Below are 20645 nucleotides of genomic sequence, written 5' to 3' on the forward strand. Positions count from 1 at the left end.
CCTAGGGCTTCCACTAGATGTCAACATTATGTTATGTGATGTGATGGGTGCTGTCCAGGCTTGATAGGGTAGATGTCACCATTATGTTATGTTATGTAATGTGATGGGTGCTGTCCAGACTTGCAGTTCCTAGGGCTAGATTCCACTAGATGTCTAGATGTCACATTATGTTATGTTATGTGATGTGATGGGTGCTGTCCAGACTTGCAGTTTCTAGGGCTAGATGTAGCTAGAAAGAGTTTCAGGCTGGTTTTTGGAAAAATGAGCCAGAAATTGTAGTTTTTCTAGGTGGCTCCCATTTTGGCTGTAGTGTTTCCAAACTTGTGGAAGAGAGCGCGGTCTTTGGTATTTTTCTGCGGTAAAGATAATAACGATTCTCCGTCTTAAATTTGATCGTTTATTTGCGTATTAGGGTACCTAAGGTTTGATTTATAAACGTTGATTGACTTGTTTGGATACGTTTATTGGTAACGTTTGGGATTCATTTTGTTTGAAGGAAACTGGGTGGATTATTGACTGAAGCGCCAGCTAAACTGAGTTTTTATAGATATAAAGAATGACTTTATCGAACAAAATGACAATTTGTGATGTAACTGGGACCTTTTGGAGTGCCAACAGAAGAAGATCTTCAAAAGGCATTTATTATATCGCTATTTCTGACTTTCGTGTCGCAACTCCTTGGTTGAAAATTATTTGTTATGGATTTGTGTGTTGGGCGCTGTCCTCAGATAATCGCATGGTTTGCTTTCGGAATAAAGCCTTTTTGAAATCTGACACGTTGGCTGTATTAACAACAAGTTAAGCTTTATTTTTGTGTATTGCACTTGTGATTGCATGAAAGTTTATAGTCATTTAATTTGTCGCTCTGCCAAGTTGGCCAGGTGGGACAGTAGCGTCCCACTGATCGCAAGAAATCATTCAAGTCACGATTGTGTCCCAAAGTTGATGGGACATTAGTCATTAGTCTGGGTAGCCATTAGTCTGGGTAGCCATTAGTCTGGGTAGTCAATAGTCTGGGTAGTCATTAGCCTGGGTAGACATTAGTCTGCGTAGACATTAGTCTGGGTAGTCATTAGTCTGGGTAGTCATTAGTCTGGGTAGTCATTAGTCTGGGTAGTCATTAGTCTGGGTAGACATTAGTCTGGGTAGCCATTAGTCTGGGTAGTCATTAGTCTGGGTAGTCATTAGTCTGGGTAGACATTAGTCTGGGTAGTCATTAGTCTGGTAGTCATTAGTCTGGGTAGTCATTAGTCTGGGTAGTCATTAGTTGGGTAGACATTAGTCTGGGTAGTCATTAGTCTGGGTAGTCATTAGTCTGGGTAGTCATTAGTCTGGGTAGTCATTAGTCTGGGTAGACATTAGTCTGGGTAGACATTAGTCTGGGTAGTCATTAGTCTGGGTAGTCATTAGTCTGGGTAGTCATTAGTCTGGGTAGTCATTAGTCTGGGTAGTCATTAGTCTGGGTAGTCATTAGTCTGGGTAGTCATTAGTCTGGGTAGACATTAGTCTGGGTAGTCATTAGTCTGGGTAGACATTAGTCTGGGTAGTCATTAGTCTGGGTAGCCATTAGTCTGGGTAGTCATTAGTCTGGGTAGTCATTAGTCTGGGTAGTCATTAGTCTGGGTAGTCATTAGTCTGGGTAGTCATTAGTCTGGGTAGTCATTTTTTCTCCACCTCCTCTTCACACAGATGGTAGGTTGTCCTGGAAACAAACACGCGAGGCTCTGGGCCTGTTCCCGAGGGAGCTGTTTATCAGAGTCATAATGTTTCTGCTAGTCCGTGAGTAATCGCAGTCTTGATGTCTAGAAGTTATTTTCGGTCATAAGCGACAACATTAAAAAGAGTTACAAACGATGCAAATAAACAATTTAAAATTACACAATCGGTTGGGGGCCTTCTTCTCCGGCGCCATTCCACTCTGTGTTCTACAACCCAGGTCTGGTGTTAGAGATCATTCCACACTCTGTGTTCTACTACCCAGGTCTGGTGTTGGAGGTCATGTAGATCTCATGTGTATATCTTTTAAAAATGTAAATCAGAGAACTTGAATAACATTCAGAGCAGTGGTACGGTTTCTATCCAGTGTGGGTTTGTTTATGATAACTCAGGCTACTTGTGAAAGCATATCTCTTCTCACAACAATCACAACCATACGGCTTCTCTCCAGTATGTGTTCTCTGGTGCCGCTTTAAATAATGTGATGTTGAAAAGCTCTTCTCACAGTCGGAGCAGTGGTAAGGTTTTGGCTTCTGTCCTTTGTGTGCCAGCTGGTGTGTTTTCAGACTACTTGAATGAACAAAATTACTCCCACAGTCGGGGCAGTGGTATGGTTTTTCCCCAGTGTGTATTCTCTTGTGTACATTCAGGTGGGCTAACCGAAGGAATCTCTTCCCACATAGATCACAGCTATAAGGCTTCAGTCCTGTGTGTATCCGCTGGTGCAGCTTCAAATACTTTGACGTTGAAAAGCTTTTTCCACAATCTGAACAGTGGTGAGGTTTCTCTCCAGTGTGTGTCTGTTGGTGTGATTTCATGTTGCTTGGCTGAGTAAATCTCTTCCCAAATTGATCACAGCCATAAGATTTATTTCCTGTGTGAATTCTAAGGTGTGATTTCAATGAATGTGATTCAGAGAAAGTCATTCCACACTGAGAGCAGTGGTATGGCTTTTCTCCTGTGTGGATTCTTTCTCTGGTGAGACTCTTCTCTGCCTCGTCAGCATCATGAGGTTGTTGAGGCTCCCCAGAGGATCCACGATAGTCCCGTCTCTCTCCTGTGTGAACAACAAAGTCAGACGGATGGTGAACTTTGACCTTCTTCTAGTCCGTCCTAAATCCAACCAGAGACATTGTTGATTAATATTATAACGTGTCGTTTTCACATCACTTCATGATTTGGGTATATTTACATATTTACGTGATAATTATCTAATTAAAAAAAATCTGTGGTGGAAATATACCAGTATAACAGAACTCTGCATGTTATCCTGGAAACTAGAGGTCGGCCGATTAATCGGAATGGCCGATTAATTAGGGCCGATTTCAAGTTTGCATAACAATCGGAAATCAGTATTTTTTTTTACACCTTTATTTAATGAGGCAAGTCAGTTAAGAACACATTCTTATTTTCAATGATGGACTAGGAACGGTGGGTTAACTGCCTTGGTCAGGGGCAGAACGACAGATTTTCACCAGCTCGGGGGATCTAATCTTGCAACCTTACAGTTAACTAGTCCCAACGCAATAACGACCTGCCTCTCTCTCGTTGCATTCCACAAGGAGACTGCCTGTTAGGCGAATGCAGTAAGCCAAGGTAAGTTGCTAGCTAGCATTAAACTTATCTTATAAAAAACAATCAATCATAATCACTAGTTAACTACACATGGTTGATGATATTACTAGATATCATCTAGCGTGTCCTGCATTGCATATAATCTGACTGAGCATACAAGTATCTACGTATCTGACTGAGCGGTGGTAGGCAGAAGCAGGCGCGTAAACATTCATTCAAACAGCCCTTTCGTGCACTTTGCCAGCAGCTCTTCGTTGTGCGTCAAGCATTGCTCTGTTTATGACTTCAAGCCTATCAACTCCCGGGATGAGGCTGGTGTAACCGCAGTGAAATGGCTAGCTAGTTAGCGCGCTAATAGCGTTTGAAACGTCACTTGCTCTGAGCCTTGGAGTAGTTATTCCCCTTGCTCTGCATGGGTAACGCTGCTTCAAGGGTGGCTGTTGTCGTTGTGTTCCTGGTTCGAGCCCAGGGAGGAGCGAGGAGAGGGACGGAAGCTATACTGCTACACTGGCAATACTATAGTGCCTATAATAACATCCAATAGTCAAAGGTTAATGAAATACAAATGGTATAGAGGGAAATAGTCCTATAATTCCTATAATAACTACAACCTAAAACTTCTTACCTGGAAATATTGAAGACTCATGTGAAAAGGAACCACCAGCTTTCATATGTTTTCATGTTCTGAGCAAGGAACTGAAACGTTAGCTTTCTTACATGGCACTTTTACTTTCTTCTCCAACACTTTGTTTTTGCATTATTTTTATAATATAATATAATAATAATATAATAATAGAAGAATATAATAATAATTTTTACCAAATTGAACATGTTTCATTATTTATTTGAGGATAAATGGATTTTATTGATGTATTATATTAAGTTAAAATAAGTGTTCAATCAGTATTTGTCATTATTACAAATAAAAATACAAATAAAATTGGCCCAATTAATCGGTATCGGTATTGGCGTTGAAAAATCATAATCGGTCGACCTCTACTAGAAACAGACATCAGTCTATTTAACAGGACTCTGCAGGTTGTCCTGGAAACAGACACCAGTCTATCTAACAGGACTCTGCAGGTTGTCCTGGAAACAGACACCAGGGGGCAGATATATTTCATTTGTTCAAACTAAACTACAGAACTTACTTTGATGTGTCAAATCTCCCTCTTCCTCCTCTTGTCCTCCTCTTGTAGTTCCACTCCGCCTCAGTGTTTTCCTGCAGTCCACCAGCCTCACAGACACCCTCTTCAGACCCAGCAGTAAGGTGATACCAGAAGAGGTACGACCCGGGGACTCTGGGAGGGTGAACATTTGTTATATTTATTTTAAAAAACACAGTACCAGTCAAAAGTTTGGACACCTACACTATTTTCTCATTGTAGAATAATAGTGAAGACATTCAAAGTATGTAATAACACATATGGAATCATGTATTAACCAACAAAAAGTGTTAAACAAATCTAAATATATTTTAGATTCTTCAAAGAAGAATCTTCACCATTTGCCTTGATGACAGCTTTGTACACTCTTGACATTCTCTCAACCAGCTTCATGAGGTAGTCACATGGAATATATTTTCAATTAACAGGTGTGCCTTGTTAAAAGCTAATTTCTGGAATTTATTTCCTTCTTAATGTGTTTGAGTCAATCAGCTGTGTTGTGACAAGGTAGGGGTGGAATACTGAAGATAGCCATATTATGGCAAGAACAGCTCAAATAAGCAAAGAGAATCAACAGTCCATGATTAAGTTTAGACATGAAGGTGAATCAAACTGGAAAATGTCAAGAAAGTTGTCATGAGGACCGCCATAGGAAAGGAAGACCCAGAGTAACCTCTGCTGCAGAGGATAAGTTCATTGGAGTTAACAGCCCCAGATTGCAGCCCAAATAAATGCTTTACAGAGTTCAAATAAGAGACAAATCTCAACATCAACTGTTCAGAGACTGCAGGAATCAGGCCTTCACGGTTGAATTGCTGCAAGGAAACCACTACTAAAGGACACCAATAGGAAGAAGAGACTTGCTTGGGCCAAGAAACACGACCAATGGACATTAGACCGGTGGTCCTTTTGTCTGATGTGTCCAAATTTGAGATTTTTGGTTCCAACCGCCGTGTCTTTGTGAGATGCAGTGTAGGTTTACGGATGATCTCAGCATGTGTGGTTCCCACCGTGAAGCATGGAGGAGGAGGTGTTATGGTGTGGGGCTGCTTTACTGGTGACATTGTCTGTGAATTATTTAGAATTCAATGCATACTTAACCAGCATGGCTACCACAACATTCTGCAACGATATGACATCTCATCTAGTTTGCGCTTAGTGGGACTATAATTTGTTTTTCAACAGGACCATGACCCAACACACCTCTAGGCTGTGGAAGGGCTATTTCACAGAGAAGGAGAGTGATGGAGTGCTGCATCAGATGACCTGCCCTCCACAATCAACTGACACCTGTGTGTCAAGAAACAGCGCGGCTTGACACTTGACCTTCGCTGAGTCCGTAGGGGAATTGCAGCGATGAGACAAGATCGTAACTACCGATTGGTAGTGAACTCGGATAAAACTGTGAACTCGGATAAAACTGAACTCGGATAAAACTCAGACTGGGAAAATACGGAAAATAATTTAACAGTCATCCAACTCTGAATTTCAAGTCGGGATTTCACGTCTCTTTCAAGAGCCCACAAGAAGGACTCACTTTCCTGTTTAAGTGAGCACAACAAGGTGAGTCCAAAAATGTCTTGTATGCTGCTGTATAAATGATGTAATATGCCAGGGAGATGTATACTGTAGCTGAGAATGAGAGTAACTCTCTAAGGCCAAGTCAGAACTGTAGCTGAGAATGTAGCCTATAACCTGTTTTAGAGAAATGTCATCATCGAATATTGGATGAGCTTTCATTGTCTGTTTATTTATATTCCCCCTTTATTTATCCTACAGTTCTGACTTGGTATGCAGGGAGAACATTGTAAAACGGCCCATGTTCTGAATTCTGTCACTGTACATTTCAAAAGTGCTGAACAAATAGTTATATATTTTTTTATTTTAACCTTTATTTAACTAGGTAAGTCATTTAAGAATAAATTCTTATTTTCAATGACGGCCAAGGAACAGTGGGTTAACTGCCTTGTTCAGTTACTCTAGTAAGAGTATAGATATCTTAGAGAGTTACTCTAGTATGAGTATAGATACCTTAGTATGAGTATAGATACCTTAACAGATAGTTACTCTAGTATGAGTATAGATACCTTAGAGCGTTACTCTAGTATGAGCATAGATACCTTAACAGATAGTTATTCTAGTAAGAGTATAGATACCTTAGAGTGTTACTCTAGTTTGAGTAGAGATACCTTAATAGATAGTTACTCTAGTATGAGTACAGATACCTTAGAGAGTTACTCTAGTATGTGTATAGATACCTTAACAGATAGTTACTCTAGTATGAGTATAGATACCTTAACAGATAGTTACTCTAGTATGAGTATAGATACCTTAGTATGATTATATATACCTTAGAGAGCTACTCTAGTAGGAGTATAGATACCTTAGAGAGTTACTCTAGAATGAGTATAGATACCTTAGAGAGCTACTCTAGTAGGAGTATAGATACCTTAGAGAGTTACTCTAGTATGAGTATAGATACCTTAGAGAGTTACTCTAGTATGAGTATAGATACCTTAGAGCGTTACTCTAGTATGAGCATAGATACCTTAACAGATAGTTATTCTAGTAAGAGTATAGATACCTTAGTATGATTATATATACCTTAGAGAGCTACTCTAGTAGGAGTATAGATACCTTAGAGAGTTACTCTAGTATGATTATATATACCTTAGAGAGCTACTCTAGTAGGAGTATAGATACCTTAGAGCGTTACTCTAGTATGAGTATAGATACCTTAGAGAGTTACTCTAGTATGAGTATAAATACCTTAGAGAGTTACTCTAGTATGAGTATAGATACCTTAGAGAGTTACTCTAGAATGAGTATAGATACCTTAGAGAGCTACTCTAGAATGAGTATAGATACCTTAGAGAGTTACTCTAGTATGAGTATAGATACCTTAGAGAGTTACTCTAGTGTGAGTGTAGATACCTTAACAGATAGTTACTCTACTATGAGTATAGATACCTTAGTATGATTATATATACCTTAGAGAGTTACTCTAGTATGAGTATAGATACCTTAATAGATAGTTACTCTAGTATGAGTACAGATACCTTAGAGAGTTACTCTAGTATGGGTATAGATACCTTAGAGAGTTACTCTAGTATGGGTATAGATACCTTAACAGATAGTTACTCTAGTATGAGTAAAGATACCTTAGAGCGTTACTCTAGTATGAGTATAGATACCTTAGAGAGTTACTCTAGTATGGGTATAGATACCTTAACAGATAGTTACTCTAGTATGAGTATAGATACCTTAGAGCGTTACTCTAGTATGAGTATAGATACCTTAGAGTGTTACTCTAGTTTGAGTAGAGATACCTTAATAGATAGTTACTCTAGTATGAGTACAGATACCTTAGAGAGTTACTCTAGTATGAGTATATATACCTTAGTGTGAGTATAGATAACTTAGAGAGTTACACTAGTATGAGTATAGATACCTTAGAGAGTTACTCTAGTATGAGTATACCTTAGAAAGCTACTATAGTATGAGTATAGAAACCTTAGAGAGTTACTCTAGTATGAGTATAGATACCTTAGAGAGTTACTCTAGTATGAGTATAGATACCTTAACAGATAGTTACTCTAGTATGAGTATAGATACCTTAGAGCGTTACTCTAGTATGAGTATAGATACCTTAACAGATAGTTACTCTAGTATGAGTATAGATACCTTAGAGTGTTACTCTAGTTTGAGTAGAGATACCTTAATAGATAGTTACTCTAGTATGAGTATAGATACCTTAGAGTGTTACTCTAGTATGAGTATAGATACCTTAACAGATAGTTACTCTAGTATGAGTATAGATACCTTAACAGATAGTTACTCTAGTATGAGTATAGATACCTTAACAGTTACTCTAGTATGAGTATAGATACCTTAGAGAGTTACTCTAGTATGAGTATAGATACCTTAACAGATAGTTACTCTAGTATGAGTATAGATACCTTAACAGATAGTTACTCTAGTATGAGTATAGATACCTTAGAGAGTTACTCTAGTATGAGTATAGATACCTTAGAGAGTTACTCTAGTATGAGTATAGATACCTTAACAGATAGTTACTCTAGTATGAGTATAGATACCTTAACAGATAGTTACTCTAGTATGAGTATAGATACCTTAACAGATAGTTACTCTAGTATGAGTATAGATACCTTAACAGTTACTCTAGTATGAGTATAGATACCTTAGAGAGTTACTCTAGTATGAGTATAGATACCTTAACAGATAGTTACTCTAGTATGAGTATAGATACCTTAACAGATAGTTACTCTAGTATGAGTATAGATACCTTAGAGAGTTACTCTAGTATGAGTATAGATACCTTAGAGAGTTACTCTAGTATGAGTATAGATACCTTAACAGATAGTTACTCTAGTATGAGTATAGATACCTTAACAGATAGTTACTCTAGTATGAGTATAGATACCTTAACAGATAGTTACTCTAGTATGAGTATAGATACCTTAACAGTTACTCTAGTATGAGTATAGATACCTTAGAGAGTTACTCTAGTATGAGTATAGATACCTTAGAGAGTTACTCTAGTATGAGTATAGATACCTTAGAGAGTTACTCTAGTATGAGTATAGATACCTTAGTATGAGTATAGATACGTTAGAGAGTTACTCTAGTATGAGTATAGATACCTTAGTATGAGTATAGATACGTTAGAGAGTTACTCTAGTATGAGTATAGATACCTTAATTGATAGTTACTCTAGTATGAGTACAGATACATTAGAGAGTTACTCTAGTACGAGTATAGATACCTTAGTATGAGTATAGATACCTTAGAGAGTTACTCTAGTATGAGTATAGATACGTTAGAGAGTTACTCTAGTATGAGTATAGATACCTTAGAGAGTTACTCTAGTATGAGTATAGATACCTTAATTGATAGTTACTCTAGTATGAGTACAGATACATTAGAGAGTTACTCTAGTACGAGTATAGATACCTTAGTATGAGTATAGATACCTTAGAGAGTTACTCTAGTATGAGTATAGATACGTTAGAGAGTTACTCTAGTATGAGTATAGATACCTTAGAGAGTTACTCTAGTATGAGTATAGATACCTTAATTGATAGTTACTCTAGTATGAGTACAGATACATTAGAGAGTTACTCTAGTACGAGTATAGATACCTTAGTATGAGTATAGATACCTTAGAGAGTTACTCTAGTATGAGTATAGATACCTTAGTATGAGTATAGATACGTTAGAGAGTTACTCTAGTATGAGTATAGATACCTTAGAGAGTTACTCTAGTATGAGTATAGATACCTTAATTGATAGTTACTCTAGTATGAGTACAGATACATTAGAGAGTTACTCTAGTACGAGTATAGATACCTTAGTATGAGTATAGATACCTTAGAGAGTTACTCTAGTATGAGTATAGATACCTTAGAGAGTTACTCTAGTATGAGTATAAATACCTTAGAGCGTTACTCTAGTATGAGTATACCTTAGAAAGCTACTATAGTATGAGTATAGATACCTTAGAGAGTTACTCTAGTTTGAGTAGAGATACCTTAATAGATAGTTACTCTAGTATGAGTATAGATACCTTAGAGCGTTACTCTAGTATGAGTATAGATACCTTAACAGATAGTTACTCTAGTATGAGTATAGATACCTTAGAGAGTTACTCTAGTATGAGTATAGATACCTTAGTATGAGTATAGATACGTTAGAGAGTTACTCTAGTATGAGTATAGATACCTTAATTGATAGTTACTCTAGTATGAGTACAGATACATTAGAGAGTTACTCTAGTACGAGTATAGATACCTTAGTGTGAGTATAGATACCTTAGAGAGTTACTCTAGTATGAGTATAGATACGTTAGAGAGTTACTCTAGTATGAGTATAGATACCTTAGAGAGTTACTCTAGTATGAGTATAGATACCTTAATTGATAGTTACTCTAGTATGAGTACAGATACATTAGAGAGTTACTCTAGTACAAGTATAGATACCTTAGTATGAGTATAGATACCTTAGAGAGTTACTCTAGTATGAGTATAGATACCTTAGAGAGTTACTCTAGTATGAGTATAAATACCTTAGAGCGTTACTCTAGTATGAGTATACCTTAGAAAGCTACTATAGTATGAGTATAGATACCTTAGAGAGTTACTCTAGTATGAGCATAGATACCTTAATAGATAGTTACTCTAGTATGAGTATAGATACCTTAGAGTGTTACTCTAGTTTGAGTAGAGATACCTTAATAGATAGTTACTCTAGTATGAGTATAGATACCTTAGAGCGTTACTCTAGTATGAGTATAGATACCTTAACAGATAGTTACTCTAGTATGAGTATAGATACCTTAGAGAGTTACTCTAGTTTGAGTAGAGATACCTTAATAGATAGTTACTCTAGTATGAGTACAGATACCTTAGAGAGTTACTCTAGTATGTGTATAGATACCTTAACAGATAGTTACTCTAGTATGAGTATAGATACCTTAGTATGATTATATATACCTTAGAGAGCTACTCTAGTAGGAGTATAGATACCTTAGAGAGTTACTCTAGTATGAGTATAGATACCTTAGTATGATTATATATACCTTAGAGAGCTACTCTAGTAGGAGTATAGATACCTTAGAGAGTTACTCTAGTATGAGTATAAACACCTTAGAGCGTTACTCTAGTATGAGTATACCTTAGAAAGCTACTATAGTATGAGTATAGATACCTTAGAGAGTTACTCTAGTATGAGCATAGATACCTTAATAGATAGTTACTCTAGTATGAGTATAGATACCTTAGAGTGTTACTCTAGTTTGAGTAGAGATACCTTAATAGATAGTTACTCTAGTATGAGTATAGATACCTTAGAGCGTTACTCTAGTATGAGTATAGATACCTTAACAGATAGTTACTCTAGTATGAGTATAGATACCTTAGAGAGTTACTCTAGTTTGAGTAGAGATACCTTAATAGATAGTTACTCTAGTATGAGTACAGATACCTTAGAGAGTTACTCTAGTATGTGTATAGATACCTTAACAGATAGTTACTCTAGTATGAGTATAGATACCTTAGTATGATTATATATACCTTAGAGAGCTACTCTAGTATGCGTATAGATACATTAGAGCGTTACTCTAGTATGAGTATAGATACCTTAGAGAGTTACTCTAGTGTGAGTGTAGATACCTTAGAGCGTTACTCTAGTATGAGTATAGATCCCTTAGTATGAGTATAGATACCTTAATAGATAGTTACTCTAGTATGAGTATAGATACCTTAGTATGAGTATAGATACCTTAGTATGAGTATAGATACCTTAATAGAGAGTTACTCTAGTATGAGTATAGATACCTTAGTATGAGTATAGATACCTTAATAGAGAGTTACTCTAGAATGATACCTTAGAGAGTTAGAGAGTTACTCTAGTATGAGTATAGATACCTTAGAGAGTTACTCTAGTATGAGTATAGATACCTTAGAGAGTTACTCTAGTATGAGTATAGATACGTTAGAGAGTTACTCTAGTATGAGTATAGATACCTGAGAGCTACTCTTGTATGAGTATAGATACCTTAGAGAGCTACTCAAGTAAAAGTTAAAGGTACTGAGTAAAATACTACATGAGAAAAAGTCTAAACGCATTTGGTTCTAAATATACTTAAGTACCAAAAGTAAAAGTATAAATAATTTGAAATTCCTGATATTAAGCGAAGCAGACAAAATTGAATTGTTTTTGAAAATGTACGGATACCCTCCAACATAATTTACAAACGATGCATTAGTGTTTAGTGAGTCCTCCAGATCAGAGGCAGTAGGGATGACCAGGGATGTTCTCTGTTTAGTGAGTCCTCCAGATCAGAGGCAGTAGGGATGACCAGGTAGGTGTTCTCTGTTTAGTGAGTCCTCCAGATCAGAGGCAGTAGGGATGACCAGGGATGTTCTCTGTTTAGTGAGTCCTCCAGATCAGAGGCAGTAGGGATGACCAGAGACGTTCTCTGTTTAGTAAGTCCTCCAGATCAGAGGCAGTAGGGATGACCAGTGATGTTCTCTGTTTAGTGAGTCCTCCAGATCAGAGGCAGTAGGGATGACCAGGGATGTTCTCTGTTTAGTGAGTCCTCCAGATCAGAGGCAGTAGGGATGACCAGGTAGGTGTTCTCTGTTTAGTGAGTCCTCCAGATCAGAGGCAGTAGGGATGACCAGGGATGTTCTCTGTTTAGTGAGTCCTCCAGATCAGAGGCAGTAGAGATGACTCGGGATGTTCTCTGTTTAGTGAGTCCTCCAGATCAGAGGCAGTTGGGATGACCAGGGATGTTCTCTGTTTAGTGAGTCCTCCAGATCAGAGGCAGTAGGGATGACCAGGGAGATGTTCTCTGTTTAGTGAGTCCTCCAGATCAGAGGCAGTAGGGATGACCAGGGATGTTCTCTGTTTAGTGAGTCCTCCAGATCAGAGGCAGTAGGGATGACCAGGGATGTTCTCTGTTTAGTGAGTCCTCCAGATCAGAGGCAGTAGGGATGACCAGGGATGTTCTCTGTTTAGTGAGTCCTCCAGATCAGAGGCAGTAGGGATGACCAGGGATGCTCTCTGTTTAGTGAGTCCTCCAGATCAGAGGCAGTAGGTATGACCAGGGATGTTCTCTGTTTAGTGAGTCCTCCAGATCAGAGGCAGTAGGGATGACCAGGGATGTTCTCTGTTTAGTGAGTCCTCCAGATCAGAGGCAGTAGGGATGACCAGGGATGTTCTCTGTTTAGTGAGTCCTCCAGATCAGAGGCAGTAGGGATGACCAGGGATGTTCTCTGTTTAGTGAGTCCTCCAGATCAGAGGCAGTAGATGACCAGGGATGTTCTCTGTTTAGTGAGTCCTCCAGATCAGAGGCAGTAGGGATGACCAGGGAGGTGTTCTCTGTTTAGTGAGTCCTCCAGATCAGAGGCAGTAGATGACCAGGCATGTTCTCTGTTTAGTGAGTCCTCCAGATCAGAGGCAGTAGGGATGACCAGGGATGTTCTCTGTTTAGTGAGTCGTCCAGATCAGAGGCAGTAGGGATGACCAGGGAGGTGTTCTCTGTTTAGTGAGTCGTCCAGATCAGAGGCAGTAGGGATGACCAGGTAGGTGTTCTCTTGATAAGTGCGTGAATTTGAAAATGTTCTTGTCCTGCCAAGCATTTCAAATGCAACGAGTACTTTGGGGTGTCAAGGAAAATATATGGAGTAAAAAGTACATTATTTTTCTTTTAGAAATGTGAAGTAAAAGTAAAAGTAGTCAAAAATATAAATAGTAAAGTAAAGTACAGATACCCCCCAAAACTTAACATTTACATTTACATTTAAGTCATTTAGCAGACGCTCTTATCCAGAGCGACTTACAAATTGGTGCATTCACCTTATGACATCCAGTGGAACAGTCACTTTACAATAGTGCATCTAAATCTTAAAGGGGGGGGGAGGGAATACTTATCCTATCCTAGGTATTCCTTAAAGTGGTGGGGTTTCAGGTGTCTCCGGAAGGTGGTGATTGACTCCACTGTCCTGGCGTCGTGAGGGAGTTTGTTCCACCATTGGGGGGCCAGAGCAGCGAACAGTTTTGACTGGGCTGAGCGGGAGCTGTACTTCCTCAGTAGTAGGGAGGCGAGCAGGCCAGAGGTGGATGAACGCAGTGCCCTTGTTTGGGTGTAGGGCCTGATCAGAGCCTGGAGGTACTGAGGTGCCGTTCCCCCCACAGCTCCGTAGGCAAGCACCATGGTCTTGTAGCGGATGCGAGCTTCAACTGGAAGCCAGTGGAGAGAACGGAGGAGCGGGGTGACGTGAGAGAACTTGGGAAGGTTGAACACCAGACGGGCTGCGGCGTTCTGGATGAGTTGAAGGGGTTTAATGGCACAGGCAGGAGCCCAGCCAACAGCGAGTTGCAGTAATCCAGACGGGAGATGACAAGTGCCTGGATTAGGACCTGCGCCGCTTCCTGTGTGAGGCAGGGTCGTACTCTGCGGATGTTGTAGAGCATGAACCTACAGGAACGGGCCACCGCCTTGATGTTGGTTGAGAACGACAGGGTGTTGTCCAGGATCACACCAAGGTTCTTAGCGCTCTGGGAGGAGGACACAATGGAGTTGTCAACCGTGATGGCGAGATCATGGAACGGGCAGTCCTTCCCCGGGAGGAAGAGCAGCTCCGTCTTGCCGAGGTTCAGCTTGAGGTGGTGATCCGTCATCCACACTGATATGTCTGCCAGACATGCAGAGATGCGATTCGCCACCTGGTCATCAGAAGGGGGAAAGGAGAAGATTAGTTGTGTGTCGTCTGCATAGCAATGATAGGAGAGACCATGTGAGGTTATGACAGAGCCAAGTGACTTGGTGTATAGCGAGAATAGGAGAGGGCCTAGAACAGAGCCCTGGGGGACACCAGTGGTGAGAGCGCGTGGTGAGGAGACAGATTCTCGCCACGCCACCTGGTAGGAGCGACCTGTCAGGTAGGACGCAATCCAAGCGTGGGCCGCGCCGGAGATGCCCAACTCGGAGAGGGTGGGGAGGAGGATCTGATGGTTCACAGTATCGAAGGCAGCCGATAGATCTAGAAGGATGAGAGCAGAGGAGAGAGAGTTAGCTTTAGCAGTGCGGAGCGCCTCCGTGATACAGAGGAGAACAGTCTCAGTTGAATGACTAGTCTTGAAACCTGACTGATTTGGATCAAGAAGGTCATTCAGAGAGAGATAGCGGGAGAGCTGGCCAAGGACGGCACGTTCAAGAGTTTTGGAGAGAAAAGAAAGAAGGGATACTGGTCTGTAATTGTTGACATCGGAGGGATCGAGTGTAGGTTTTTCAGAAGGGGTGCAACTCTCGCTCTCTTGAAGACGGAAGGGACGTAGCCAGCGGTCAGTGATGAGTTGATGAGCGAGGTGAGGTAAGGGAGAAGGTCTCCGGAAATGGTCTGGAGAAGAGGGGAGGGGATAGGGTCAAGCGGGCAGGTTGTTGGGCGGCCGGCCGTCACAAGACGCGAGATTTCATCTGGAGAGAGAGGGGAGAAAGAGGTCAGAGCACAGGGTAGGGCAGTGTGAGCAGAACCAGCGGTGTCGTTTGACTTAGCAAACGAGGATCGGATGTCGTCGACCTTCTTTTCAAAATGGTTGACGAAGTCGTCTGCAGAGAGGGAGGGGAGGGGAGGGGAGGAGGATTCAGGAGGGAGGGGAAGGTGGCAAAGAGCTTCCTAGGGTTAGAGGCAGATGCTTGGAATTTAGCGTGGTAGAAAGTGGCTTTAGCAGCAGAGACAGAGGAGGAAAATGTAGAGAGGAGGGAGTGAAAGGATGCCAGGTCCGCAGGGAGGCGAGTTTTCCTCCAATTCCGCTCGGCTGCCCGGAGCCCTGTTCTGTGAGCTCGCAATGAGTCATCGAGCCACGGAGCGGGAGGGGAGGACCGAGCCGGCCTGGAGGATAAGGGACATAGAGAGTCAAAGGATGCAGAGAGGGAGGAGAGGAGGGTTGAGGAGGCAGAATCAGGAGATAGGTTGGAGAAGGTTTGAGCGGAGGGAAGAGATGATAGGATGGAAGAGGAGAGAGTAGGGGGAGAGAGAGCGAAGGTTGGGACGGCGCGATACCATCCGAGTAGGGGCAGTGTGGGAGGTGTTGGATGAGAGCGAGAGGGAAAAGGATACAAGGTAGTGGTCGGAGACTTGGAGGGAGTTGCAATGAGGTTAGTGGAAGAACAGCATCTAGTAAAGATGAGGTCGAGCGTATTGCCTGCCTTGTGAGTAGGGGGAAGGTGAGAGGGTGAGGTCAAAAGAGGAGAGGAGTGGAAAGAAGGAGGCAGAGAGGAATGAGTCAAAGGTAGACGTGGGGAGGTTAAAGTCGCCCAGAACTGTGAGAGGTGAGCCGTCCTCAGGAAAGGAGCTTATCAAGGCATCAAGCTCATTGATGAACTCTCCGAGGAACCTGGAGGGCGATAAATGATAAGGATGTTAAGCTTGAAAGGGCTGGTAACTGTGACAGCATGGAATTCAAAGGAGGCGATAGACAGATGGGTAAGGGGAGAAAGAGAGAATGACCACTTGGGAGAGATGAGGATCCCGGTGCCACCACCCCGCTGACCAGAAGCTCTCGGGTGTGCGAGAACACGTGGGCGGACGAAGAGAGAGCAGTAGGAGTAGCAGTGTTGTCTGTGGTGATCCATGTTTCCGTTACTGCCAAGAAGTCGAGGGACTGGATGTCATAAGGTGAATGCACCAATTTGTAAGTCGCTCTGGATAAGAGCGTCTGCTAAATGACTTAAATGTAAATGTAAATGTAAAATGACTGGAGGGAGGCATAGGCTGAGATGAACTCTGCCTTGTTGACCGCAGATCGGCAATTCCAGAGGCTATCGGAGACCTGGAACTCCACGTGGGTCGTGCGCGCTGGGACCACCAGATTAGGGTGGCCGCGGCCACGCGGTGTGGAGCGTTTGTATGGTCTGTGCAGAGAGGAGAGAACAGGGTTAAACAGACACATAGTTAACAGGCTACAGAAGAGGCTACGCTAATGCAAAGGAGATTGGAATGACAAGTGGACTACACGTCTCGAATGTTCAGAAAGTTAAGCTACGTAGCAAGAATCTTATTGACTAAAATGATTAAAATGATACAGTACTGCTGAAGTAGGCTAGCTGGCAGTGGCTGCGTTGTTGACACTACACTAATCAAGTCGTTCCGTTGAGTGTAATAGTTTCTACAGTGCTGCTATTCGGGGGCTAGCTGGCTAGCTAGTAGTGTTGTTTACGTTACGTTGCGTTAAAAGAACGACAATAGCTGGCTAGCTAACCTAGAAAATCGCTCTCGGCTACACAATTATCTTTGATACAAAGACGGCTATGTAGCTAGCTATGTAGCTAGCTACGATCAAACAAATCAAACCGTTGTACTGTAATGAAATGAAATGAAAATGTGATACTACCTGTGAATGCGACCGGGTTGTTGAGTTCTATTCAGAAGACGTTGGCTAGCTGTTGGCTAGCTGTCGGCTAGCTGTTGGCTAGCTGTCGGCTAGCTAGCAGAGTCTCCTACGTTAAGGACGACAAATAGCTGGCTAGCTAACCTCGGTAAATTAAGATAATCACTCTAAGACTACACACTCTAAACCTAAACAACGCAATTATCTTGGAACGAAGATACGAAGACAGCAAAGACAGCTATGTAGCTAGCTAACACTACACTGATCAAGTCGTTCAGTTGAGTGTAATAGTTTTCCCAGTGCAGCTAATCAGTGGACGTTAGCTAGCTGGCTAGTGAAGACTACGTTAGGACGGCGAAATACGATAATTACGCAATTATCTTTGATACAAAGACGGCTATGTAGCTAGCTGAGAAGAAATTGCTAAGATTAGACAAATCAAACCGTTGTGCTGTACTACTTAAGTAGTACTTTAAAGTATTTCTACTTAAATAGTACTTTAAAGTATTTCTACTTAAATAGTACTTTAAAGTATTTCTACTTAAATAGTACTTTAAAGTATTTCTACTTAAATAGTACTTTAAAGTATTTCTCCTTAAGTAGTACTTTAAAGTATTTCTCCTTAAGTAGTACTTTAAAGTATTGCTACTCCAGTACTTTACCTCACCTCATTAATGTATTGTTTAGTGTTGTGTTGCAGACATATTGTTTTTAAATCAGTTTGCCCCCCACCAAGATGTACATGTTAAAATCGCCACTGCTCCAACAACACAATTTTGTGAAAATCATGGTATTATTTTGGTCCTGGTTTCATGAGCAACCACTCAGTACTTACTGGTGTTAATCAGATCTCCTATCTTCTCCTCTTCTTTCGATGTGACAGTAATCTCTCGTTCCTCCTCTTCCTCTTTCACTCTGAAAGCGTCTTCTTCTTGTTTCACTGTAACAGCCTCACCTTCTACTTCTTGTTTTACTGTAACAGCCTCCTCTTCCTCTTCTTCTTGTTTCACTGTAACAACCTCCTCTTCCTCTACTTCTTGTTTCACTGTAACAACCTCCGCTTCCTTCTCCTCTTTCACGACAACATTCAGCCACAGAGATTCTTTAGCAGGAGGTGAACAGCATAGTGAACTCATATTCCGGGATGTCAGCTAACTAACACTGTAAACATTAAATTAAATGGGATAACTAGCTGGACGACAGACGTGAGTTTAAAATACAGAGGCTATTATACATGAGGGTCAATGTTTAGGCGAGCAAGCTTCCGAGGTGGTTGACCATGTTCATTGAACTATAAAACAACGTGGCTGCCGACCTGGGTTGTCATTAGTTACCACAGCCACAAAGAAGGCATTGGCTATGGTAAAAAAAAATGATGAAAACAAACATTTGCTTTTCAGTCTTTTAACTGAAAGGTCAGGGTTAGGAATGACGTTAGCAGATTTTAAGAAGAGAAGTTGAAGAAATAGGCAAGGTTTTAGTAATAATTATGACTTTGTGACTGTGGTAACTAGTGACAAACGTCGAGCTGTTGGTGAAAGAACCCGTCCACTAAATTACACGTCACACTCTGGCAGACGTCGAGCTGTTGATGAAAGAACCCGTCCACTAAATTACACGTCACACTCTGGCAGACGTCGAGCTGTTGGTGAAAGAACCCGTCCACTAAATTACACGTCACACTCTGGCAGACGTCGAGCTGTTGGTGAAAGATCCCGTCCACGAAATTACACGTCACACTCTGCCTGAAAGACTCACATCGCCATCTGCTGACTGCAGTGTATAAAACAGTTGAGGAAATTATTTTATTTTCAGACAAAAAGTTGGACTTTCAAAACAATTATTTGAATTTTATTTCCAAAATAATATTATATAACGTTATATCGAAATGACTGTCCCTGGGTCGAATCCGGGCTGATTGGGAGTCCCATAGGGTCCAGCGTCGTCAGGGGTAGGCCTTCATTGAAAATAAGAATTTGTTCTAAACTGACTTGCCTAGTTTTTTATTTAACCAGGTAGGCCAGTTGAGAACAAAGTTCTCATTTACAAACTGACACCCGGCCATCCCAGTTAAATAAAGCTTCAAATAAACATTCTAAGTGATCATTTGAAAAATGTAGGTTGGGATTCAAATCTGAATCTGATTAATATAATCCTCTCCCTCTCTCTGACCTTCTTTCCCTCACTTATCCCTCTTTCTCTCTCGCTATCCCTCTTTCTCTCTCTCTGACCCTCTTTCTCTCTCTCTGACCCTCTTTCTCTCTCTCTGACACTCTTTCTCTCTCTCTCTGACCCTCTTTCTCTCTCTCTGACCCTCTTCCTCTCTCTCTGACCCTCTTTCTCTCTCTCTGACCCTCTTTCTCTCTCTCTGACCCTCTTTCTCTCTCTGACCCTCTTTCTCTCTCTGACCCTCAGTAGATTTATTATAATGGTGTTGATAGTGACAACCATCCCCCTCCACCAGTAGATTTATTATAATGGTGTTGATAGTGACAACCATCCACCAGTAGATTTATTATAATGGAGTTGATAGTGACAACCATCCCCCTCCACCAGTAGATTTATTATAATGGAGTTGATAGTGACAACCATCCCCCTACACCAGTAGATTTATTATAATGGAGTTGATAGTGACAACCATCCACCAGTAGATTTATTATAATGGAGTTGATAGTGACAACCATCCCCCTCCAACAGTAGATTTATTATAATGGTGTTGATAGTGACAACCATCCACCAGTAGATTTATTATAATGGAGTTGATAGTGACAACCATCCCCCTCCACCAGTAGATTTATTATAATGGAGTTGATAGTGACAACCATCCCCCTCCAACAGTAGATTTATTATAATGGTGTTGATAGTGACAACCATCCACCAGTAGATTTATTATAATGGAGTTGATAATGACAACCATCCCCCTCCACCAGTAGATTTATTATAATGGTGTTGATAGTGACAACCATCCCCCTCCACCAGTAGATTTATTATAATGGAGTTGATAATGACAACCATCCCCCTCCATCAGTAGATTTATTATAATGGAGTTGATAGTGACAACCATCCCCCTCCATCAGTAGATTTATTATAATGGAGTTGATAGTGACAACCATCCCCCTACACCAGTAGATGTATTATAATGGTGTTGATAGTGACAACCATCCCCCTCCACCAGTAGATTTATTATAATGGAGTTGATAGTGACAACCATCCCCTCCAACAGTAGATTTATTATAATGGAGTTGATAGTGACAACCATCCCCCTCCAACAGT

General features: G+C 40.9%; 1 long non-coding RNA gene across 1 annotated transcript; it reads right to left on the reverse strand.

The window, feature by feature from the left end:
* Positions 1-1632: 1632 nt before the first annotated feature.
* LOC124020893 lies at positions 1633-18431 on the reverse strand. The gene is made up of 3 exons (XR_006836161.1): positions 18208-18431; positions 4443-4592; positions 1633-2773 (listed from the first exon to the last, which is right to left on the reverse strand). It is a non-coding gene; the product is annotated as an uncharacterized LOC124020893 (long non-coding RNA).
* Positions 18432-20645: the final 2214 nt, after the last annotated feature.

Source organism: Oncorhynchus gorbuscha, unplaced genomic scaffold (assembly GCF_021184085.1).
Source record: "Oncorhynchus gorbuscha isolate QuinsamMale2020 ecotype Even-year unplaced genomic scaffold, OgorEven_v1.0 Un_scaffold_968, whole genome shotgun sequence".
Lineage (NCBI taxonomy): Eukaryota > Metazoa > Chordata > Actinopteri > Salmoniformes > Salmonidae > Oncorhynchus > Oncorhynchus gorbuscha.